Source organism: Oenanthe melanoleuca, chromosome 1 (genome assembly GCF_029582105.1).
Source record: "Oenanthe melanoleuca isolate GR-GAL-2019-014 chromosome 1, OMel1.0, whole genome shotgun sequence".
In the NCBI taxonomy this organism is placed as follows: Eukaryota; Metazoa; Chordata; class Aves; order Passeriformes; family Muscicapidae; genus Oenanthe; species Oenanthe melanoleuca.
In genome coordinates, this window is record NC_079333.1 from 54,291,553 (window position 1) to 54,314,353 (window position 22,801).

The window sequence follows — 22,801 nt, forward strand, 5'->3', positions numbered from 1 at the left end:
CCTGCTTTGAAAGAACCCCTTCCTGGGCAGGGAGTAGCCATGATTGCAAGGCTCTCTCTGACTATAGAAGCCTTTTGATAATGCTGTTACATAAATGACATATTTTGGCTCATTCTGTGGATCCTTTTCTCACTAGGAACTGTACTAAAACTTCTAAGAGGTTTATGAAATGGGTATTAGACAGAAATGTTTTTTCTAAATGGGATTAAGTCCAAGATTCAGTCTTTAAAGTTCCCTTACATCCTTTAAACTACCACAGTCCATTTCCCATGTGTCTATACCCACATTTATTTTCTTAACACTCTTAAAATTATTGGTGCACACTTGACTCTTCTTATTGATCTCTTTTTTTTTTTTGATCATTCTGGTGTACTTCCCCTTCTGTTTCAAGTGTCTTTGACTTTTCTACTCTCTCTCTTGCTTTTCATACAGAATTTAAATGCTGTGCCAACAAAGCACTGAGGTAAAAGCTTATATTTTGATGTGATGATATTCCCCAGTGCATTTGACCCACCGTTCACAATAAAGCCTTACTCCTTGCTGGATGACTCATATCAGAAAATAACTTTTAATGGATGTGTTTTGTGCAAATATCCAATGCCACCTCCATACTAAAGAGATCAGTTGTTTATGAGACAGCACTGGCCTATATCTTTCAATAGGGAAACTTGTCAGTGTAGTACTACAGTTGAGATTTAAATAACTTTGCCTTGAATCTTTGGAGCATCCCCCACTGCAGCTGTAATCATGTCTCTTTTTATGCTTCTGGTGATGGATCCATGTATTGTAGCTGCATCTTAGGAGAACTCTGCAGTTACAGATACTAGAGATGGACTTCAGAGTGTTCTAGTTTAAAGACAGGCCAGGGTGGTGGCTGTGAAGTGCCATGAACATCTGGCAGCATGGCAGGTGACCACATAGCTGTTTCATTCCACCTCACAGTGTAAGTGGACTTCATCACATAAAATACAAGTAGCACTTATCAAAACCCTCTGATAAGGGGGTTTTCCCCTTATACTTTAAAAATACTTTCTCTTTGCCTAAGATTTAGGACAGGACATTGGAAACTAGGTCTTAGCATCTTTTTTCAGAAGCAAGATGAAACAACAGATTCATGCTAGAGGGCTTGAACCCTCTCTTGGCACATGGAGTTCAGGAACACTCAGTCTCTTGACAGAGGCATCATCTTAGAGGTGTTTGAGGTCTTTTCCTTCCACTTTTCCCATTGGAAAGCTCATTCCAAGCCCAAGGGATGGCTAGGAACTTTATTTGCACTCCTAGCCTAAATATATTCACGAACAACCTTTATCCATTTGTTTTGTGACACCATTACCTTTTATCTTGAATAGTTCTTCATTAATAATTAATAGGGTATTAATTAATATTTAATAGAGAGCAAACACATCCTCCCTTACCTTTCCCCTTAGCTGTTTCACTTCATTTTACTAGTCTAAACAATCTAAGCTCCTCTAATCTCCCTTGAAGAAAAAAAAAGCTCTCTCCAAGATGATTTTTGAGGACATTTTCTACACCTGGTCTATTTTCATTTTATGATGGCCAAACTCCAGCTTGCAGAATGCATGTGGCTCATAAGCTCTTACAGTGTGTCTCCTTTGCTGATTATTCAGTGTTAGTGCTGCTGCCCAAAATGTAAGAGAAGTGTATTGCCAGCACTGCAAGGTAAGAAAATGGAATAATTAGGCACAGGGTCAATGCATAATGCTCTGGTACATGTGATGCTTCTAGTACAAAGAAACAGCTTCCAATCTTCTGTGTATTCCACAGTGCTGGCAGGACCAAGGATGCAGGCACAAGGTAGGACATGGTATTTCACTGGGGAGATGTGCAAGAGTGGGGAGGCTGATAAGGTGGGAGCAATAATTTTTGGAGAGTTGGAGGGCACAAATAGTGAAGGTGAGGAGGATGCATCCTTTGGGCCCCAACCATTTTGGTGTGGATTTAGGGACCATTGCTGAGCTGAAATGTTAATGCAGGTGGTGTGGAGCCCAGCTGTGCTGTTAGCTGTATCACCCCACGTGTCTCTGTGGCAGGCTGAGTAGCACCTGGTGTGAACACACCAGCCATGGCACTGAGAGCCTGCTTTAGTGTGATATTCCACCTGGGCTGATCAGCCCTGCTGCCATAGCCAGGCTGCTCCCAGCATCAAGGCTGGCACTTATGGTCAGCCTGGCTTTGGCTATCATGGCCAGGCATTGTAGGCTTAGAGGATTGGCATATAAACAGCAGAAAAATCTCCTGGAGTCTGGAGTGTTTGTCAGGTACGTAAATATCTCAGATTATTTTTCCTTAAATTATCCCTATGGGGATCGTTTATGCAGCAGTTTTATAACTAGTTTTTGCATAAAATATAGTCCTGGTACTCAGGTTATCTTTTATGTAGTCAAACATTTTATTGTTTGCATGCTAATCTAAACTCTTCATCACTGAATGCCTTCAGCAGCCGTAGTCTGGTTTTCCTATGGTGCTTTGCTTTGGAAAAGAAAATGAATGTGTCTGCTTCTCTTAATCATAAATTCAGTCTCCTGTTTCTTTGTTATAGTTCTTTTGATGTGAACAAAACTCCAAATCCATTTTTTGTGAAATTTCAAAAGCTAGTATGCTTAAGAATGCCTGTGTGCTAACAATGACCCCTCTGCATCTGGATGCTTAGTAAAAGCTGGGGCAACATCTGTGTTGAGAGTTCTTTCAGTTTTAACACTTTACTCTTGATTGTGCCTGAGATACCATTTCCAGCCTTGAAGTAAGTACAGGATTTATTGTTCCAAAGTGATATGGTGATCAGTTCAGACCTCTTGTTCACTTTTTTCAGGAGCCTCTTTTTAATGTCTCTTAGAAAAGTCTAGCGCTGGTAGAGGAGCCCAGATGACAAGGGGAGCCTGAGTAACCTAGGATTTCCAGTTTCCTGGAGTACATTGGAGTTTACCAAGGTTTAGGATGTAAGTCTATGAAGTCATGAAGTCATGGCAATAAAGATTAATACTCCTTTATAAGGCACTCCCACCCTGTAATGTGAGGGCTAAAACCAATCTCTAAGTGCTTAACATGCAGCTCCTGTTTTATCTGTATATGTGCTCTATGTATGGCACTGCACATTCCTGAGGCTTTGTCAGCCCAGATATACAAACTCAGTTGCCTGCTTGCATTTGATTACAGCTCCCAAAACAACCTGTGCCTAATTTACCACCATTTGAAGCTCTCATGCCCTCAGGTTGGGAGTGGCTGGCTGCTTCTTGGGCAGTGAGAAGCAAGATCCTTGCACCCACAGACCTCAGCTCTTGCTTTGAGGTGAAAAGCAGTAGGTCACTGATACAGTGTCATGGTAAGGACTGTTTGGACCCAAACCATTTCTTTCCACTGAATCACTTGTAGGAGGGATGCTGAAGATAAAATAATAGTCATTTTTGTATGCAGGCTACAATGAGCAAGGCAAGTGCCCTCCTCTGCAGGGGCTCTGCCCAGGGAATGCCTCAGGGAGTAAAAAAGGGACTTCACTGTGGCACAAGACACCTTTGGGGCCAGAAACGTCTGCCACAGCAGCATTTCATAGCCCAGTAGTGATCCAAGATCAAAGTGTATAATTTGTTTTTTTTTTTTTTTTTCCCTATATTTTCCTCTTTTTTTTTCTTCCTACAAAGATTAAATTCAAGATTAAAAAAAAAAAATAAATTTAAGTCTCTGCTGTAGAATGATTCCTGGAACAATAATTGGATCAAATGAATAATGTGCATTTTTACTCACAGTCTCTGAAGTGTCCTAGTTTGTGTGATGGATTAATCACCGTTTCCTTGTGAATTATGTCATCACTTTCAAAATGATCTCTTAGTTTCCATAGAGTGGCTGAAGCCATAGACAGCTCCCTTATTAACTGCTTGTTCATATCAGCTCTATGAAACTAGAGTTTTAGTTAGTGGTAATGGTTAAAGAAGGTGGGGAAAAAATTCCCAGGAGGTCACAGTTTACATGAAATAACAACTTTCATCAAGATGCAGTTGTCCATTTTAAATTGTGTGTTGCTGGTTTGTGTCTGAGGCTTGCTGAATAAAGTAATCAGGTCACAGTTAATCAGGACATACCTGAGTCCCCCTCAAAACCAGGGAAGCCCAGTGGTGGCAGATACAGGATATTACTTCAACTGTATCCTGTATTTTATAAAAAAGCAGCTGGGAGCAATAGTTACTTGCACTCAGCCAACCTATGCAGCATTTTGGGCTCCATTATATAAATATGAAAAAAAATCACAGTTCACGAAATGTAGGGACCAAATTTTTTTATAATAACCCATCCATTTGTCACATTTTTTTAAAATGTAAATGACCATATTGCAAAACTGGATAATTTCAGATTAGGATAATTAACATGTGGGTTTCAGGAGGTGGGGGAAAAACAGGACTTTCACAACCTGTTCCCAAATGTGCCTTTGATAGGAGAATGGAAAACACCCCAAGGAAGGAAGGAAGAAAGGAAGGAAAATACAATTAAATGCTTGCTTTAGTAAAAGTATTTGTTTCTGCTGTCTGAGGTATAATAAATATTGTCCAAACTGCAGAATGTGCAGTTCTGTAAGACAGACTCAAAACACTACAATCAAATCCTCCAGCCTGCTGAGTGTTCAGCCTACCATAATTTAGTTTGTCATTAATAACTGGCACGCTTTGCAGACATATTTCTTATTCCATCATGCATTAGAAATTTTAATCAGATTGGTCTTAGCATGTTAAAACCATGATCATTTTCTAGGAAATTTCATTGGTCAGGAATAAATACATTGAAAAATAACAATTCTGAATGCTGAAAGTCAACTTTAGAGTTTCTGTTACATTTACAGATTTCCATCATCTTTGTGTAGGACTGTGATGTGTAAACTCTTTTCCCAGCACAAATTTGAGTTATAAATCTAAGTCCCCAATATCATGTTCCAGCCTAAATAAAAAGAAATCAAATTTGTTGAGTCAGCTTTTTTCTTTTTTTTTTTTTTTTCCCAGTTCAGAATCAGCTTCTGATTTTTGATTTTTTAGATTATTCCATTGACTGGTGACTGAAAGGATAATGCAGGAACAGCCACACTGGGTCAGATCAAAAATTGATCTAACTCAATACTTGGTCTTCAGCTCTGAAATTAAAGCCCGATAAAGAGTCCAAGAGGACAGGCAGGTATAGCTATTTCCAAGAAATTCTTTGTAGTGCTTCACTTCATTGCTCAAAGACTACCTGAGCCAGAGATGATAGCCCTTGAAAGGTTCCTATGATTCCTGTGAATTGGTCCTGTCAGCTTTTCAGAGCTTCTAGCAGTTCCAGCTTCCCGTGGCAAGGACTTGCACACAGTTGTATGATGTGCTGTATGAAGAACACATCTTTTTGATGGTGCTGTAGCATGCTGGTTTCATGGCATATGCCCCTGTTCTTCTCTGTATCTTCAGACAGGATGAGCAGATTCCTTCCATCCTCTTCATTCATCTGATGATTATGTGAATGTCTGTCACATCCCATCCTTAGTCATTGCTTTCCCAGGCTGAAAATAACTCTGTGTAGTTATTTTCACCTGCAAACTGCTCCATGCCATTGAATGTACTTGCCACCTTCCTATTGGTCTGTTGCATTTTTACTTTTTTTTTGGGTAGAGAAACCAGGAGATAAGGATGGAACTTTTGCAATGAGAGAATGACATTTCTGTTTGTTCTTCCTCTCCTAGTAATTTGATTTATGTTCTGGTTTAACACCAGACAGCATCTAGGCACTACACAGCTGCTCACCCACTTTCTCCTGGTGGGATGGGAAAGAGAATTAAAAGACTAAAGTGGGAAACCTCATGGGTTGACTTTAGCAGGTAAAGCCAAAGCCACACACAAAGGCAAAGCAGAAAAAGGATTTCATTCACCATTTCCCTTGGGCAGGCACACAGGTGTTCAGTAATCTCCAGGAAAGCAGGACTCAATCATACATAAAGTGACTTGGGAAAACAAACACTGTAACTCTGAACACCCTCCTCCTTCCTCCTTCTTCCCCCAGTTTTACATGCTGAGCATGATGCCATATGGTCTGGAATATCCCTTTGACCAGCTGGGGTCAGCTGTCCTGGCTGTGTCCCCTCCCAGCCCCTTGTGCACCCCCAGCCCTCTCTCTGTGGGGTGAGAGGCAGAAAGGGCCCTGACTCAGTGTCAGCCCTGCTCAGCTGTGACAAACACATCCCTCTGTCACCAACACTGTTTTGGTCACAAAAACAAAACACAGCCCCATACCAGCTACAGTGAAGAAAACTCTATCCCAGCAAAAGCCAGCACATTCACTTTCATGAGCACTGAGCTGAGCTGTTGGAAGGGCTGACTGTTGTGACTGTGAAATCTCATTTGTGCCTGATAATAGCCTACCACAGACTTCATCACCCTGTGTACAAAGTCATGGTTGTTGGCTTTTTCCACATGTCCAGGACTCTCAAATTACATGTTTTCAATTCTACCTGCTATTTAATTGCTTGGGTTCTGAGCTACAAAGAATGCACTGGTATTGGTGGTGTAGGAACAGGAGGGTGCTCTTGGTGCAAATCTCCTGGTTGTCTCTTCTTACCATGCATTTGTACACACAGATGTAATTAAACCAAAATATAAGCTCCTGAAGTTCAGCTTAAGTATCCTATTCTCAGACACTGAATCCATCTAAGTAGACTGGAATGAGTCCAAATAATAATAAAAAAGAATGAAAAAAGTTACGAATTTTGGATCATGTGTGGTCTTCATCAGCAACTACTTCACTATTTCACAGCTGCTCCTGTTGATCCTTGGTTCTTCCTGGTTTTAACATGGCTTCAAGCCTTACTGCAGTACTTCACCACTTGGCCTTATCTTTACCTTCCAGGGCAAATTAGTGTCTTGGACATGGGTGTTAAAAATGGCAAATATTAGGCAGTTTAGGTTCAAGATGTTAGGCCAATATCATTGAGTAGCATTTTTCCTCCAGATGTTCTTACATGTACCATTCCTTACCAGTTCTTTTCTACTATTGTGCCTGATACTTTGAGTTTTTCTTATGAACTAATTAAAAAATAATGTTAAAAAATCTTGGCTGTTTCCAGTAGTTGTTCTCTGAACTTTAATACTCAGAGTGAATATTTTGCTGTCTCCTTTATATTATTATTTTAAATTAAAGAGAAGTTGCCAAAAGTAAGGGAAGGAAGTACATGAGTTTGAGGGAATAGTAAATTCTTTAAAGTTGATAACTGATCTTCAACATTTGATTTCATGGGAAGCAAAACCAGGGACTGGTCTTGAATGAATATTTTGTTGAAGCATGATGAACAAGCTGGTGTAGTTTATATAAATTGCCTCACTAACCTTGTGGTCACAGCAGTGGTTATGATATAAAACCTTTTTAACTTGCAGGATTATCACATTTTGCAGTGCTCTGTCTTTCCATTTCAATAGGCAGAATTTCACTTATTGGCACATTTGATTGTGGGTCTGAAGGAACCAATTTTCTGTTCCTTTTGAGATGGAAACTCATCTTGCTGGACTTCTATTTATGACCTCTTGACAATGCTTATATTTTATTTAGGAAATTGTTTTCATTTACCTCAGTGTGCTCAACCAAAAACCTCCAGGCACTTCATTCAACTTTAGATGCGCAGAGTGGGATAAATGCATGAATTGATGGAGTGGAATGATTTATGATTAGTTTAACCTTATGCTGTTTTGGTGTCTAGTTTTTCCTGTCTATCACACTTGGGATTGAAGTAGCCATGGTGGAGAAGTCAAAAAAGGCTTATGAACTGCCTTAGTCGTCCATTTATAAAACAGTGGTCTGAGAATTCCTTCCGTGAAACTTCTGATTACTGTGAAGACATAACTGGCCTCATAAATATAACAGAATCTCCTTGGTGTCTGGTCTCCATGGTGTAAAATCCACCTTGAGGTTAGAAGCAAACAGTCTAATCTGGAGAATTCTTTAGGCAGGTATTTTTTGGATAGTTAAAAGAAAATAAGCCTAGTGTTGTTATTATATTGAGTAACAGCCTCCCCTTTGTCAAATGATAAAACGTGCTTCACAACTGCAATCGTCTTTGCAATTGTTCTGCCAAAACTGCTAATAAATTAAATCCTTATTGTTAGGCATATTTATGAAATATTTGTTTCATTCCTGAGCTACGTGCCTTTTTTTGGGTACATTTACAGAATTAACATGCTTCTGTTGCATATTTATAAATCTTAAATATCATTAACTTCGAATCACAGAATTAAGTGGTAACTGTGATTATTCTTTTATTGTGAGAATGGAATAGGCATCTGTTCATTGAGTTTACAAGATAACATCTGGTGAGGAGGGTGCCAAACAGCCAGCTATTCTGCAAACTGAGTGCCAGAAGATGACTTTTAAAACAAAGTCTGTGCTGCAGAGACAGACAATGGTGCAATGCCTGGACAGGATTCAGAGGATGTGTGCTGCAAGGGGATCTCAGCCATGCTGTCAGTGGGCTGGAGAAACACTCCCCTCACATCTCCATACAAACAGGGTTAGTCACCTGCTGTTCTCTGGGCTCTTGTAGATGTTAATAGAGTGGTTGAGACAGGACTGCCCTGATTCTGTGATGCCTTCAAGAGGCTGCCACATCAACCCCACTCCTGTGCCACATCTACCCCACTCCTGGGGGTATCAGTGGGAGAACTTGTGTGCTTACACCCTGCTTGCATGAGGGGTGGCCCTAGCTCAGTGAAGCTGGGGAAACTTCATCTTTGTGTCTGCTGTGCTCCCCTCTCAGCTCACCACAGGGTGTGCTCTTTCTGGCAATTTGAAAGGATCTAAGTGTGTCCTGGCTGAGCAGTTCTGCAGCAACAAAGCAGCATGTCTAATTTACACATATTTATTTTATGAGAAAAGAACTTATGCAGCCAGCTAACAAATCCATGTGATCTGCTGATGAACAGTTTTTATCTAGGTATATCATGGAAGGAAAACCACACAAGAACTGAAGCAAGAGTAAATCATAAAGCAATTAGATGCAATCAAACAAGGAGCCAGTCAAAAGCCTACAGAAACATTGTAAACACAGTCCCTCCAGATGGGACAGTGCAGGCCTACTTTAAACCTTATCATGGACACATTAATACTAGTATAAACTTCAATTTAATCTATTTTATCTGCTTTCAGATTATTTGAAATAATCTTTTACTTATTTTTTTTTTCCCTCTCTCCTGCCATATCATTTGTCTTTCTTTACCTAGTTAATCTATTCAGAAAAAAACATATTTTTGTTTCTTTTAATGATCTGAAGCAGAATTTTTGAGTTCATACTGCTTATTCTTCAAGCACTCTTTTCTGGCCCAGAGTGGTTTCATGTAATTCATGTTGCCACAGTGCTAGAAAATCTTACTGGGAAAGGAAAAATGTTTTGGTTGTATTAGAGCATTAAACAATGCTTTCACACTGCATCTTTGAAAAAAATAATGTATTTCTAACAAAGCTGCATGGAATCTCAGCTGGAGGTGACTGTATAGCAGTATGTACCTCATGCTAAATCTAAATTTATCTGACTGTAGTCATCCAAAAGCAGATGCAGTGTTAGTTGGATAAACTGAATATAAAGGCAGTCACGTTACTGAGGCAATCTTTAACAACACTTCTTTCCTATTCAAATTTCAGATTGTTATGTTGCTCTGAGGGACTGATGACAAGTGATCATGCTGTTTTGATGAGGGTTCCTGACTGACATTGGATTTTATTAGTGGCATTAGTATTGAAGGGAAGGGTCACAGGTTGGTTATGGTTCATTCTACCTGCCTGTCTCCCTCAGCAACCAGGAAATGTCCAGTAATTTTCTGGTTTTATGCTTCTTTTAACATTTTAATATTTCATATGGGTAAAGTGCAAGTTAATCATGTTTATGCATTAATAAAAGGTACATAAAGCGTTTCAGTTAGTCAGTTGAATGAAATTATTTCAGAGATGTGGTAATAACCTTAAGTGGTGTTTTGAATACACTTCATATAAATTGGACCCATTGGATGGAACAAAAGTGATGTTTTCTAGGCATCCAGTAATTGTTCACTAATTTCTGCAGCCACTCTGAGCAGAGGCTGGTAGCTTTCCTTCATCATTCAAAGTTTTTCCATGTTGTATATATGAGTTGTATCCTTGTGTTGTAAGTAGCCCACCCCCTCCAATTTTCCTTTCCCAGTCAAGACCTTGAGAGATTGAAAAAATATAATTCCAAAGCCTCAAGGAACATTCAGCTCCTTTCAGAGGATGATGGTTTAATTGCCTGCCTGGGTTTCTGATCAGAGCCCAGTGCACAGAGATCACAGGTATCTTCTCCCCTTACTGTTCCTGCTTGCTCCACCTCAGTGCAGAGTGGTTTTCAGGCTTGTAGGTGGTTGCAGGGATAAAACTGAACAAAGTAATTCTTTCAGGCCTTTTGGCATGCCTCTAATGGTGGAGAAGAGGAAGGAATGTGTTAGCCTGTCTTCTGTCATCCGCATCAGAATGACACATGTTGAATGTTGGACCACGCACTCAGGCATTGCATTCCATGAATGGAAAAGGCAGAAGGACTAAAGGGAAGGGGCTAGCTCAGAGGAAGAGCCATTTAATTCTGTGGTGGATTTTGAACTGCATTTTTTGTGGAAAATGAAGGGCATAATCAGTTCGAATAATGTAAACTAATCTTTATCTTTCATAGCAGTCTTCTTCCCCCAAATTAGTGTTAAACCCCATCCATAGTAACTAATGCTATCATCTATCATAAATATTTGGACTCTTGTTCTTCCTCAATAAATGATGATTGCATTAAGTAAATATTTAGCAATTAGATAGCATATCTATTTTGGCTTTCTTCTCCACTTGTGTCTTTGAGCATGCCACGAAAAGACTCAAAACTCTTTTTGGCTCCCCCATGCTTTCCACTTCTTTTCTGTGTAAATATGCAGTTGAAATTTCCTGTTGTATATTTCTAAACTCAGCAGTGAAAAGGCAGTTTAAAAGCCAGGCTGTGCAGCTTAGGAAGGATAAAGGAAATGCGGAACAAAACCAGTCTATAGCTCAAGTGTAAATGTGGTTACACAGTGGAAAAGAATAGTTGGACTTTGCAAGTCAGATTTTCTGCACTTCTTCTATCAGCAGACCTACAGGAAAAGAAAAGTAAAAATCTAATATGATCCTAATATGCTGGAATTTTAGATGGTCATTAATGACTGCAAGGTCTGTTTTGAGAGGTATGAAATGCTTTAGCTTTCATTGCTTATGTTCTTTGGTGCAGAACTCCTTGCAGGACTGAAGACACAAATAAAAACATTCTGTTTGTCATGTACATCTTCAGTCTGTCCATTATTGCAGCCAGAAAAACCTCCGTGGTTCTGTATTTTTAAAGCTTCAGGCACAGGGTGAATAAATATGTATTTGAAAGCATAGTACAAAAGATCACAAATTTTGGTTTAAATGTAAAAAAATAATATTCCCTTTTGTCATCTGAAAGCTTATGTTCATAGTCATTGTTTTGTTTAAATCTAGACTAGCAGCAGCTCGACCTATTTTAACCTCTACTCTCAATGATATATCTTGTTCTCCAAAAAGGTGTTTTCTGTCTCCAATGAGAACCCTTTTGGTTCCTAAACAAAGCCCTGAAAAGGTCACATTGGAAATCTGAGTTCTAGGTAATTCAAATGTAAGCCTAAGTTAAAAAATGATGTGTCTGCAGCTTGCCAAGTGCTATTAGAATCTACAGTGTTAGTTTAGATTCAAGTCGAATAGAGCAGTATCCATTGGGAAATTATGCTTTCCTGAGAAGCATGTATGGATTTTTTTTCTTTCTGTATACCTTTCCAATAAATATTATGATACCAAGATTCTGTTTCCCATGAATTCTTTATTTAGGTTAAGTATTATGTGTGAACTCTGATTTCATGGTTTAGTCCTGATCAAAGTAGCTGATTTTTTTATATTATTATTTATTTATCTGGTAGAGAATTGTATTAAAATACTCAGCAAACTCACATGGCAGTCCAAATAAAGTGATTTGTAGTAACACAAGTCCAGTTATATAGTAAGGAATAGAAATGAAAATACTTGAAACTGCAAGGGAGGAAGAATTTTGGTTTTACCATTCTGATCCACAATTGAGATCAGGAGGTACAAAAATTCATGGGTTGAGATAAGAGAAATTTGCTGGAAACAGCAGTGAGATAAGATGAACGGTAATGGCAACTATATTAATAAAAAAGTATATAAAAGAAGGAGTGATTTACATGCAAAATGTAAATTTTGTATGACCAGCAGATCCCGGTTGATAATGAACAAAGGTGAATGGCTTCCCCCTCCTGCCACATTTCCTCCACTGGAACCCCAACTACTCTTCTGGGACACCAGAGAATCCCTTACTCCCACCCTGGCAGTGATGTGAAATGGTACAGAAAAACCTCCTGGCCCTGCCCCCTCAGCCACACCCCTCTCTCTTTTTTGCAAGATTAAATTTCACGTTCCTTGTTCTGTTTCTGAAGCCCAGTGCCTATTAATTCCTAAGAGACTTTGATCAGCATGGCTCTGTCTGCTTCTGTGGGATACATGGATGAATAACTTCTCACAGGCTGTGGTTCATCCTGGTCTTTGTGAGTTCATTGCCCATTCTTCAGTCTGACAGTTTCTGGACAGAGTGGAAGCTAATAGAGAACTGAAAATCACATCAATGTAAAGGTAACTGACATCAGCTGTGGGCTTGAGAGGCTTGGAGTCTTGGTCCAGACAGACTTTGAGTGCAATGTCAGTTGCAGAAGGGCTTCTTATGCCTAGTGACATCCATCTGAACATGCTGGATTCAGAGCATGAATGAAATTCTTGTGTTTTCACTCAAAATGAAAAATAAACATGGAAGTGTTAAAACTAGTAGACAGAACAGAATGGAGAATGCTGTTGCTAAGCATCACTTAAAAGGCCATTCTTCTCTGAAAAGTGTTGGTAAATACATTGCTATTTGACTCAGGAGATCTAATCCCAGAGTGCATTCAGAATGCTATCTTCAAATGCTAACAATAAAAATAAAGGGTTTTTTCCCCTCTTATATTTCAGTTGTGTTAGCACAGCAGAGTCAACATCTCTAAACATGAGCTCTCTATTCCTTTTCACCTGTCAATAGAGTGATTCTGAATGTTCTGCTTACAAACCCCAAATCATCCCCTGTGTTGTGTGCCAATGCAGTGGCCATTGCACAGCCAAGGCAGGGTGAAGGACAAGGCTGGAAAGGACACAAGGGCAAACTGGACTCACACAGTTCACTGTTAGAACCTCCAGAATTTTTTCAGCCAATCTAGAAAATGCCAATTTTATGAACTGGAAACATTTCACCTATAGGACATGGAGTTTGTGGATCATTAGGAGTTGTGCTCCTCAGTCCAGCTGGGAACACCAGTTCTGTCAGGAGCTGGGGCTATAGTGCCATAAGCTGCAGCAGGATTTCCACATTTCCTGGACAAGAAGGGGAGAATCAAAGAACATAAATATGTGTCATGCTTTTTGACTCCATCACAGAGACCTGGAGGCTGAGCAGAGCCCACCTTGTTCCAAAGCTCTCCTGACAAGACTAGACTGAATCACATACATCCCAGGCAACTGAAGATTTCTAGGTGCAGGCAAGGATAGATGATTCTATTTTCAAGATGCAGCTGCACAAATTCCTTAATTGCCCAGGGATGTTGTCCTAATCAAAACATGGGGCATGCTATCACTAATACCAGAAGCATGAAAAGTTTTTAACCCAGCTTGCATTAATGGGGATGAATAAAGGCTCCTTCAACAGGAAGAACGATCAATAGAAAAAGTATAGAGAATTCTGAACTGAAGCCAGTTGGCAGGAAAAAACCAATTGCACTGTAATCTTCAAATAAAGATATTGAACCATGCTTAATGATGAAATATGATTTTATTAATTGGGACTCCCTGTCAAAATCCATTGAAAAACTGCCTGAGTACTGAGAGAAAAGTTCATGTCCCTTGCTGCTAAGGTCACTTTGTAGCTGGAACATCCCTGTGGGCATCCTGGAACACAGCAGCACAGCCCCAGGCTTGACCACATCCATTGCCATGCACAGATCCTCTTGGCTTTACTCCTCTGAAACCCCTGAAGAATTGCACAACTGTCAATTTTTGGCCTTGCAGATTGTTCAGCAATATGCAAATGAGTGACTGAAACACATCTCACTCAGCTCAGGGCAGCCTTCAGGTTTTTAGGGATGTATATATACCTTCTCTCTTGCAGAAACATTATACACTGAGCTATAAAAAATCTCACTGTGGTTTTTACAGGGCAGCAGACCTAATGTCATCCATCCCCTATGGCTTCCAAGCATTGGATTTGACTGCTCATCTAAATACAAAAATGAGCTTTGCCATCTTATGTTTATCTCTTCCCCAACCTGAGTTGCCCTTTCACTCTGAATGTCAAATCTTTCTTGAAAATACATCTGTCATTGTGTGGCACTTCTTGTTCATAAGCTTTCCTGGCACCTTGAAATTTTGCAATATCCCCCAACCTTAACAAACAGGCAAATCTGGCAGCTGAAGAATGTAACACGAGGTGGCTTTTTTCATGATTCAAATATTCTGTAAGCTGGCTAGTATAATCCCAGAATCAAGGAGGAAGTTTGACAAGGTTTAAGCCTGCTTGAGTAGTTTCTCTAGAAATGTGCCTGGTGGTAACGAATCCATTGAAGTGGTGGAGTTGTTCTATTCACCTGTTAGTACATTACTCTGTCAGAGAGGGAAGTGAAGTGAGGCCCAACTGCACCACTGACACAATTTAAATAGCATTTCTAGCAGGGTTTCACTGCTGGGAAGCTGCAAGCTGCAGTGTGTGTGTGTTTGTGTGGGTGCATGGCTGTACCTGCACAGACATGCAGAAGGCTGCCTTGCTTGCAGAGCAGGTGCAGTTCTTTCACCTGTGCTGGACATATGCATCCTCTGTGACCTCTTGGTTCAATTCTGTGCTGGGCTGGAGCTGGGTGACACTCAGATTTTGTGTGGATGGTGTGGTTAATCCAGCTTTGTGCCAGTTAAGAAACACAAAAGCATGAAGGACTTCACTGCAGTGGGCAGTGCTTGTCCCAAGACTGGCACAGTAACTGAGGGGTTAGTCACACAATATTCTTTAGGAACTGCAGCCACTGAACAAGTAAGTAACTATTTTACTGACAGCTGTGTTAAGGAAATCAGTTTTCTTGCATTTTACATCTTGCTTCCATGGTTTTCCTTAATGCTTTTGAAGAACTGTGATCCTCCTCAGCTGTTGCAGCCTATCAAGGTGTGTATTAGCAAAAGGGCAAATGTGGAACACAATGCTGTGATGAATTTTATGTTTCAGCTGCTTTTCAGAAGGAACTTGTAAACCAGATAAATTTTGTCTGCAAACAAAGAAACTATAAAGTAGTCACAGATGTTGTTTCTTTTTAAGCACAGTGTAAATAAGTATATTCATAAAACTTTTATGGACTGTATCTGTACCTTTTTTCAGCAATGTTATAGAAAAAAATTAATAACTCTCTTCTGTCATAAAAGAAAAAATAGAATTTTGCCCTACTTTCATGGTGAAAAAAATATTCTAAGTGTATTTCTATTCATGCATCATTATACCCCTCCTGGTAGCCTGTAAAAATTAATGTTGACTCTTCTATTACCATGTGATTAGTTAGACTAGTGTCAGACAAAATACGAAAATCTTGGCCATACATCAGACATACAGTGACTCTAGTTCAGTGACACATATATTCAATGACACAGAGGATCCTTTTCTCCTGTGACTACCTTTTTATGTAGGTGCATCATGTCTGCATGGCCAAAAATTGGCACAATGAAGCCTTATGGTACTCAAATCTATTTTTCACTGCAGGTACTAGCATTTTTTAAAGTTTTGAATGTACTTCAGCTTTCATCCCAAAGATTTTACAGAATCTCACTGCTTCTTTTGTAGTTAAGAATTTGACAGTGGTTAGATTAGAACTTGACTTCTGTGAATTTGTAACAATAATTTATATACATGTAACAGAGTATCAGATACCTGCAGTTGACACTTCCCTTATCATGAATGGAAGTATGAGCAGTTTCTAAGTGAATACAAGTTGGATACTTGTATCAGAATTAAAAAGATAATATTAAACCGGAAAAAGACATTTTCTACAATCTGATGGAAGTGCCTTTAGAAAATAAAGTCCCTTGGTGTTCACAAGCAGTAGCTGTGTGTGTAGTTGTGTTTAGTACCTGATTCATCTTCAGCTAAGCAGTAGATTTGCAGTGAACTAAAATTAAAGATATTATATCAGAAAATTTAAAGTATTTCCAGTTTGCTAGAGTTCTTCCACTTCTTGCCTGAGCAAAGACTTCTTCAATAGAGCTTAAAAACATACAATGAATATATGAAATAAAATTTCCATCAGTCAGACCAGCACTCTCTAAACATACTCATACTGTGTGTAAACTGTACACAGTTTTCAGGCAATCCTTTGTGGCAGCTCTTTGCAGAGATCTTGCAGCCAGAGAAGCCACGAGGGTGCCTTTCAGCAGGAACAAAGGAATGTTTCTTCAGTTTTGCATTGTGCAGAGTTCTCTGCTTGAAAGGGTCTCAATAAAAAGCACAAATGTAAATGTAAAAATGTACAAATGCAAAAGTAAATGCTGAGTGAAATGCTTCTTCATAAGTCTGTCCATGAGTGTCCCACCTGTAGCTCTCTCAGCAGATAACAGAGACCTTCTTCATTCACAAGGTAAAGTGAAAGACTGAGAACATTCAGCATTTGTATGTCCATCCAAGTTTAGTAAAATTGAGGAACTGCCAAATCAAAATAGCATCCTGGGGATACTCCTATGCTTCTTTTGGTTTTTTTGGTGTTGAGTTAATGCTGAGGTTTTATACTTGTATCACCTTTCTTTCTTCCTTGTTTCCTTTCTTTCTTTTCAACCCCAGGCCCCCTTAAGAAGCAGAAAAAAAACTATAAGTGCTTTAATGATGCCTTTGTAGCACTAAACCACTTTTGAAGCACCTATAAAGCTGTTCCTAAATACCTCAACCTTGCTAAATCACTTTAACAGTACATTCTTATCTGTGTATCTGTCAAAGCAGGTAGTCATGGAGGCTTATCTGTGCATGTTCAATATCCTAAATCTGTCCAAGATAAGGACAACCAGGGAAAAGGAATAGAAAACTGTAAGGTATATGCAAATGTTAAAAATGTTGAGAGAAGTTTACTTTTATGTAAACCCATTTAATTTTAGTGATTTTGGCTTCTCTGCTTGAAAGGTTAAGTGGCAGGTGGATTTTGTTTTGCTGACATCTGAACCTCTCCAATGCAGATGTGTACAGCAGTGGTACTTGCCTGAAGGTGGTATAGCTAGACAAGAAAAATAGGCATGTCTAAAATAGGTCAGATGAACCAGCTGCCAAAACTCACCCATTTCTCTCTTGTGCCTGTAAAAACAGCCTCAGATGTTAAATATCTGCTTTGCAAATGTCCAGTGTTCAGCAAGATGAACCACGCTCATACTGTCTCACAGATATTGATTAGCAAAATGTATTAAGCAATAGGAGAGATGTTAACTGCTCTTGAGATATTAAGGTTCTGCTTTTAAAAAAATCATTGTCAGATCAGACATGGAAGAAAAATAATGGAACAAAGGCAAAGTTTTATCTGTTTTTTGGGAAGTAGAGGCATGGTTAACAGGTTAAACCAGTTTCAATCATCTGGAAATTAACCATCCTTGAGGTTAATGGGAAAGCTGAATTTCCCAGGAGATATTTGTCCCAGCCGAGCTTTATCAAATACCATTGACCTATTTTTTAGTGTCCAGGCTAGGATATTGATTTTTCAGGGTATTTCATAGCCTTTTATATGTTCCAGACACAATGGATAATGATTTCAATCTATAGCTGTGCTCCTGCCATGTCACCTCCAACCCAAAATGAAGTTGTCTGATTAGCATAGCTCATCCAGCACCCCCAAAGTAATTTATAACTGGCAAATGAAGAAACTGGATCTCACCACTGAAATCCCACTGCCTCTACATATGGCCTTTTTTCCCAGTAATTCCACCTTCTAGTCCTAAAATATCTTCAGCCTTCTGCAGCTAAGTAGCTGTGAGTCCTGCAAAGAAATAAAGTCATCTTCACATTTCACCCTAAACCTAGTCAATAAAAATAACCAATACTGAACTGCTGAATGAAACAAACATTAATGTAGAGTCCCATGCCTTATCTGTATCCTATTTAAAGGGAATGTTATAAAAAATGCCTAGATTGGGATATTGCTTGCACCTGAGAGTTTGACTTAAGAGTCCAATAGTGTCTCCTCTTTCAAAACTAAGAAACTGGAAATGATGCCTTACATGCTACCACTCACAGGCTAACTGCAGGTTGAGGTGTCTGGATGCACAGTTCATACCTTTCCCATTTGAGTTAGTTGAACATCTGATGATAATAATAAGCTGTCTGCCCTTTTTGGACACCAGAAATTAAAGGAGGACTAAGACAGTAATTTTCCTCGTGAATTTCAGAGGTATTTTGTTAAAACAGAGAATGTGAGAAATGAAGCTCTCTAGGATCAATTCCACCTTCTGAAGAGAGACAAGTAACAATTACTTACAGACTAGTTTGACTCTTACACCTTCCAAGCTGATGGTTATTCTGCCACTCATATGCTTTCTCTCCACTCTCTGTCCCTAATTTTTTTTTGCTCTTTTTTCTTTCTGTCTATTTCTCCATCTTTTATTCATCTTGGTATCTTTTCTGTCCATTATTTACTTCTTTGCACGAAATCAGAATGAGTAAGTTTAGTCTATCCTTTTTGAGTCATCTGAAACATAGACATTGACATTTGAACCAGCCTCCCAGAGCTTCCTCTCCATCCTTTGCAGAGAAATAAACCTTTCCAGGAACAGCTCATACCATATGAAATACACAGGTAACTAATACAGTGTCTAGTATCAGTTACCCCTCATAAAAACCCTTTTTTCCATTGACTCTAAGCAATCTATTCCAGATTGTAATGTCCTGTTTTCTAGGAGGCAAAAGGTAGGGCAAGTGGATCCTCTCTGGAGCTTTCTCTTCTCCTATGGCAACAGGACATTAGTTCAGGGGAAAGAGTGGGCACAAAGAAAAAGATTCTTTGTAGTCTTAGAGATAGTGCCCAGGGTCAGCAGGAGTGGTTGTGGAATAAGGTCAGTTTAATTTGTGAAGGTGCAGTTTGGGGACTGGAGCTCCATGGGCTGGGCTGCACTCAAGTGGAGACCTCATCTATGGAGAATTTGGTGCTACAAGAAGTCAGATGTATGAGGATGTGTGAATTCTCTGCTGAGGACAGCCAATAACCATTTCACAGATCACAGGTCTATGCAAATAAATTTGAATAGGCATTCTCAAACAAAGCCTTGTTTGACCCTGCTCAAAATGTGTGTTTTCCTGGGAACAGTAGAACACTAAAAAAAAAAAATACACAGAAAGAATAAATATCCATGTCAACCATGTTCTCAGAGACAATCCAGTTGTTTAGATGAACAAGCACGAGCTGATTTTAATTTTGGATCTTCTAGGAGCAGAATGACAGGAGAGGATAGGTAAGGGGAGAGAACCTGAGGCAGACATCTCTAACAGAAAACTTCTGTCTTTGTGTCTGGTGATCTACAGGAATATTCAATCAAAAATATGCATGTGGTTCAAGTTGCTTAAGGTGAATATTTTATGTATAGTTTTCTTTCATTGCCATTCAAGGGGAAAGAATACAATCCATATTTTCAGTTGGGATTTTTTTATCAGTGTAAACCAAGCCAGTGTCATAACTTACTTTTCCTGTATTCTTCACATCTCGATGTACTGGAAGTTGTTTCTATGGGGAGACTAGCAGAAATGTCAGGTTTTTTCAACCTGCTTCCATTTTCAGTCCAGCTTGCTTTGCTCTTAAAATACCAAACCTTCTGGGAGCCTCTCTACCTGACATGGACTATAAAAGGTATCAGTAACAACAGCAGTTCCTGCTGTGGAAGGGACTGTAATTGCAAATGCCTAGGATCTGAAGCTTCATTATAGAGAAGGCAAATATTCTGCAGTCTGGTTCTCTTGGGTATATTCTGTCTTTCCCTAACAAATCACCACTTCAGGAGTAAGTTTTCTTTTTATTTATTCACTTATTTATTTACTTTAAAATATAATTGAGTACAAACCAGTGCACCTCTACAAGTGGCAGAATATTGAAAGTGAAAAAAAATGCTACTGAAAAAAAATTAAAGAAATAATAATAGTAATAGTAATAAAGGAGTAAATGTTAACATGCATCTTCATGTTAGTCTGATTTAAAGCTTGATGACCACACACTTGGACTGAATTCCCAACAAGATGTATTTCTCCTTATGTACATAAATAAGATGTGTTTGTATAGCTGTAAGTCCTGAGTTTGCTGTGTAGCTTGGTGCTTATAATAGAGGAATAAATATTAGTTTTATGCTTGATAATTTTAACAGCATTTGAAAAATAGGACATAATAAAATATAAACATAATATTTTAAAATATAGGCATGTATTTTCTTTACTCACTGGTTTATATTTCACCTCTGTACACAGTGACAGCTTGCTAAGGAAAAGCACATTTGCAACGTAACTTGCCTGCAGTCATTAGCTTCTTTCTACTTTTTAAACTATTCCTTTTGAATTACTGCAGAGTAATCTCACCAGAAAAATGTTTCTGTCCATTGTTTTTGGCACTGTGCCTTATTAAGGTATTTTTAGTTGTCTGTTCTCATTTTACAGTTCATGTGAATATATGAATACCAAAACTAACTGCCCAAAGCACTATTTCCTGCCTTCTGCAGGTGTTTAACTTCCACATATCAGCACTGAAGTTTATGAGATTTGCAGGTTATGGGCACCTCTTTGAAGATTGTGCTAACAACTTATTATTCTACAAATTTAGATCAATTATTCCCACTAATTAATGCACCTGTAAATATCCTGCACCAAATCACATGCTAATGATAGAAGCACTATGTTAGTGTGAATTACTTTATTTTAAAAAACAGAGTAAATGTAGAAAAAATTGTAGTTTCTGAAGGCTGTGAAGAGCTCTTGTTTGACTGTTCAGATGTAGACCTCTGTAATTCCATGCATTGCATGTGGTTTCTCCTGTATTTGTACCATTTCTCATAACAAAAGAACACATTCCCAGATAAGCCCCTTCTGTTACAAATATTACATAAAACTCAATACAGCCTAGCTATAAAATGTAACATTTAAATGCTGTTATTTTATATAGAATATTAAGAAAGATCTGTTCTTAAATCTGTTTCTCCTAAACCCTGGAAAAATTTTTACTGAAATAACAAACCTCAGAATGCTGTTGGAGTTCCTGAATATCTGGGCATTTTAATTCATTTCAGTATAGCTGTGCTCCAGTTTATTCCAGCCTTGGCACTGGTTGCAAAAACACTCTTACCAACCCTGAACAAACCACCTAATCCAGCCCAGCCTCCCCAGAGAGATTAATCCTTCATGTGACACTGAAAAGCAGTCAGCCACAGACATCCTTTCAGAAGCTTGACTCTTTCAAAGTGCATGACTGCCAGCTTTTCCAAAACAGTCCTCAGACATCCCACTTCTGTACTGAGAGACAGTTCTTACCCTTAAAAGCATCAACTTGGTATTCCACTACCAGCCACCAGAGAATCCACCAGGACACAGAAACACCTTCTGTGCAAGGTGTTTACCTTTAACCATGTGCATCATTCTGGCCATCAAGGCTGCCCCACAACCCAGGAGCTGTTCCAGAAACTCATAAAATTCTCATCCATCCATCCATCCATCCATCCATCCATCCATCCATCCATCCATCCATCCATCCATCCATCCATCCACCTTTCCAGCACCTGCACTGTAGAGTCAAACAGATTGATCTAAAGGATTGCAGGTATCTGGTGGTGGTAGTGGGTTCTCCAAGCTGCTGGAGCCTTCTCTGGTGTCACATTTTCCTCTTGATGACAACCAGCCCTGTACATGACCATCCATCTACTAAATGCAAACACAGGTGCACGTGGATACTCTTTCCATAGCTGCAGGCTCTCTCTCTCAGCAGAATTATTGTTAAATATTATTATTTTATTTAAATATTATTATTGCACTTTGTTAAAAGTCAGCCTTACAGAAGGGCCCAGAGTTCTGGCCTTGCAGACAGGTAATGCTCTGGTATTTGCAAAAATATTGGATTATTGCTTGGTAATTCAAGAATAGTTCTCTGAAGTCACTGCTTGAGAAGTGAAGAGTAGCAGAAGAGGGATCATCTTCTTACACCTGCTAAACCCCAACACAGAGGTTGGCATTTTACCTTGAACCAAACTGGTTATGGGATATTATGGGTAGGATGGGTATTGTGTAAATGGAATATAGGCATGTCCCCTTCTGCTACCTCTGTGCTGCAGAGCCAGGGAGGAAGAAGGGACAGTTAAGAGCACTAATACATATGGAACTCACCAACCTTTCGTATGCAAGAGCTGGAGGTGTGGATATCTATTTGTTTTTGCATGCCAAAAAGTGAAGTTGACATATCTTTCAAGAGGTTCTTTCCCTGTTTCTGTAGAGTCTCATCCACTCCACTTCAGTGTCTACAGTAAATTCAGACTTTTTGTTACTACTGAGTGTATGGGAGAGTGCAACAACAGGAGAGAAAATGGGGTTTTCTTTCCTTTTTACTGCCACAGCAGCAAAGTCGTTCTTTACGTTTAAGTGACTGTCACCTGTGCAAATGTGCTGAAGACATTGAGTCTGTGCAGCTGTGGAAGAGACTAC

At 39.2% G+C, this 22,801-nt stretch overlaps 1 protein-coding gene across 5 annotated transcripts in view; it reads left to right on the forward strand.

The window, feature by feature from the left end:
• The window catches only part of ENOX1 (ecto-NOX disulfide-thiol exchanger 1), a 350,623-nt gene that overhangs the window by 148,736 nt on the left and 179,086 nt on the right, over positions 1–22,801 (forward strand). Inside the window, exon 1 of one of the 5 annotated variants that reach the window (XM_056496019.1) lies at positions 1,459–1,680. The exons of the other annotated variants lie outside the window; for them this stretch is intronic. The gene's annotated coding sequence lies outside the window, so the exon portion shown is untranslated. Of the gene's footprint in view, positions 1–1,458; positions 1,681–22,801 lie in introns of those variants that run through there. 5 annotated transcript variants of the gene reach the window in all.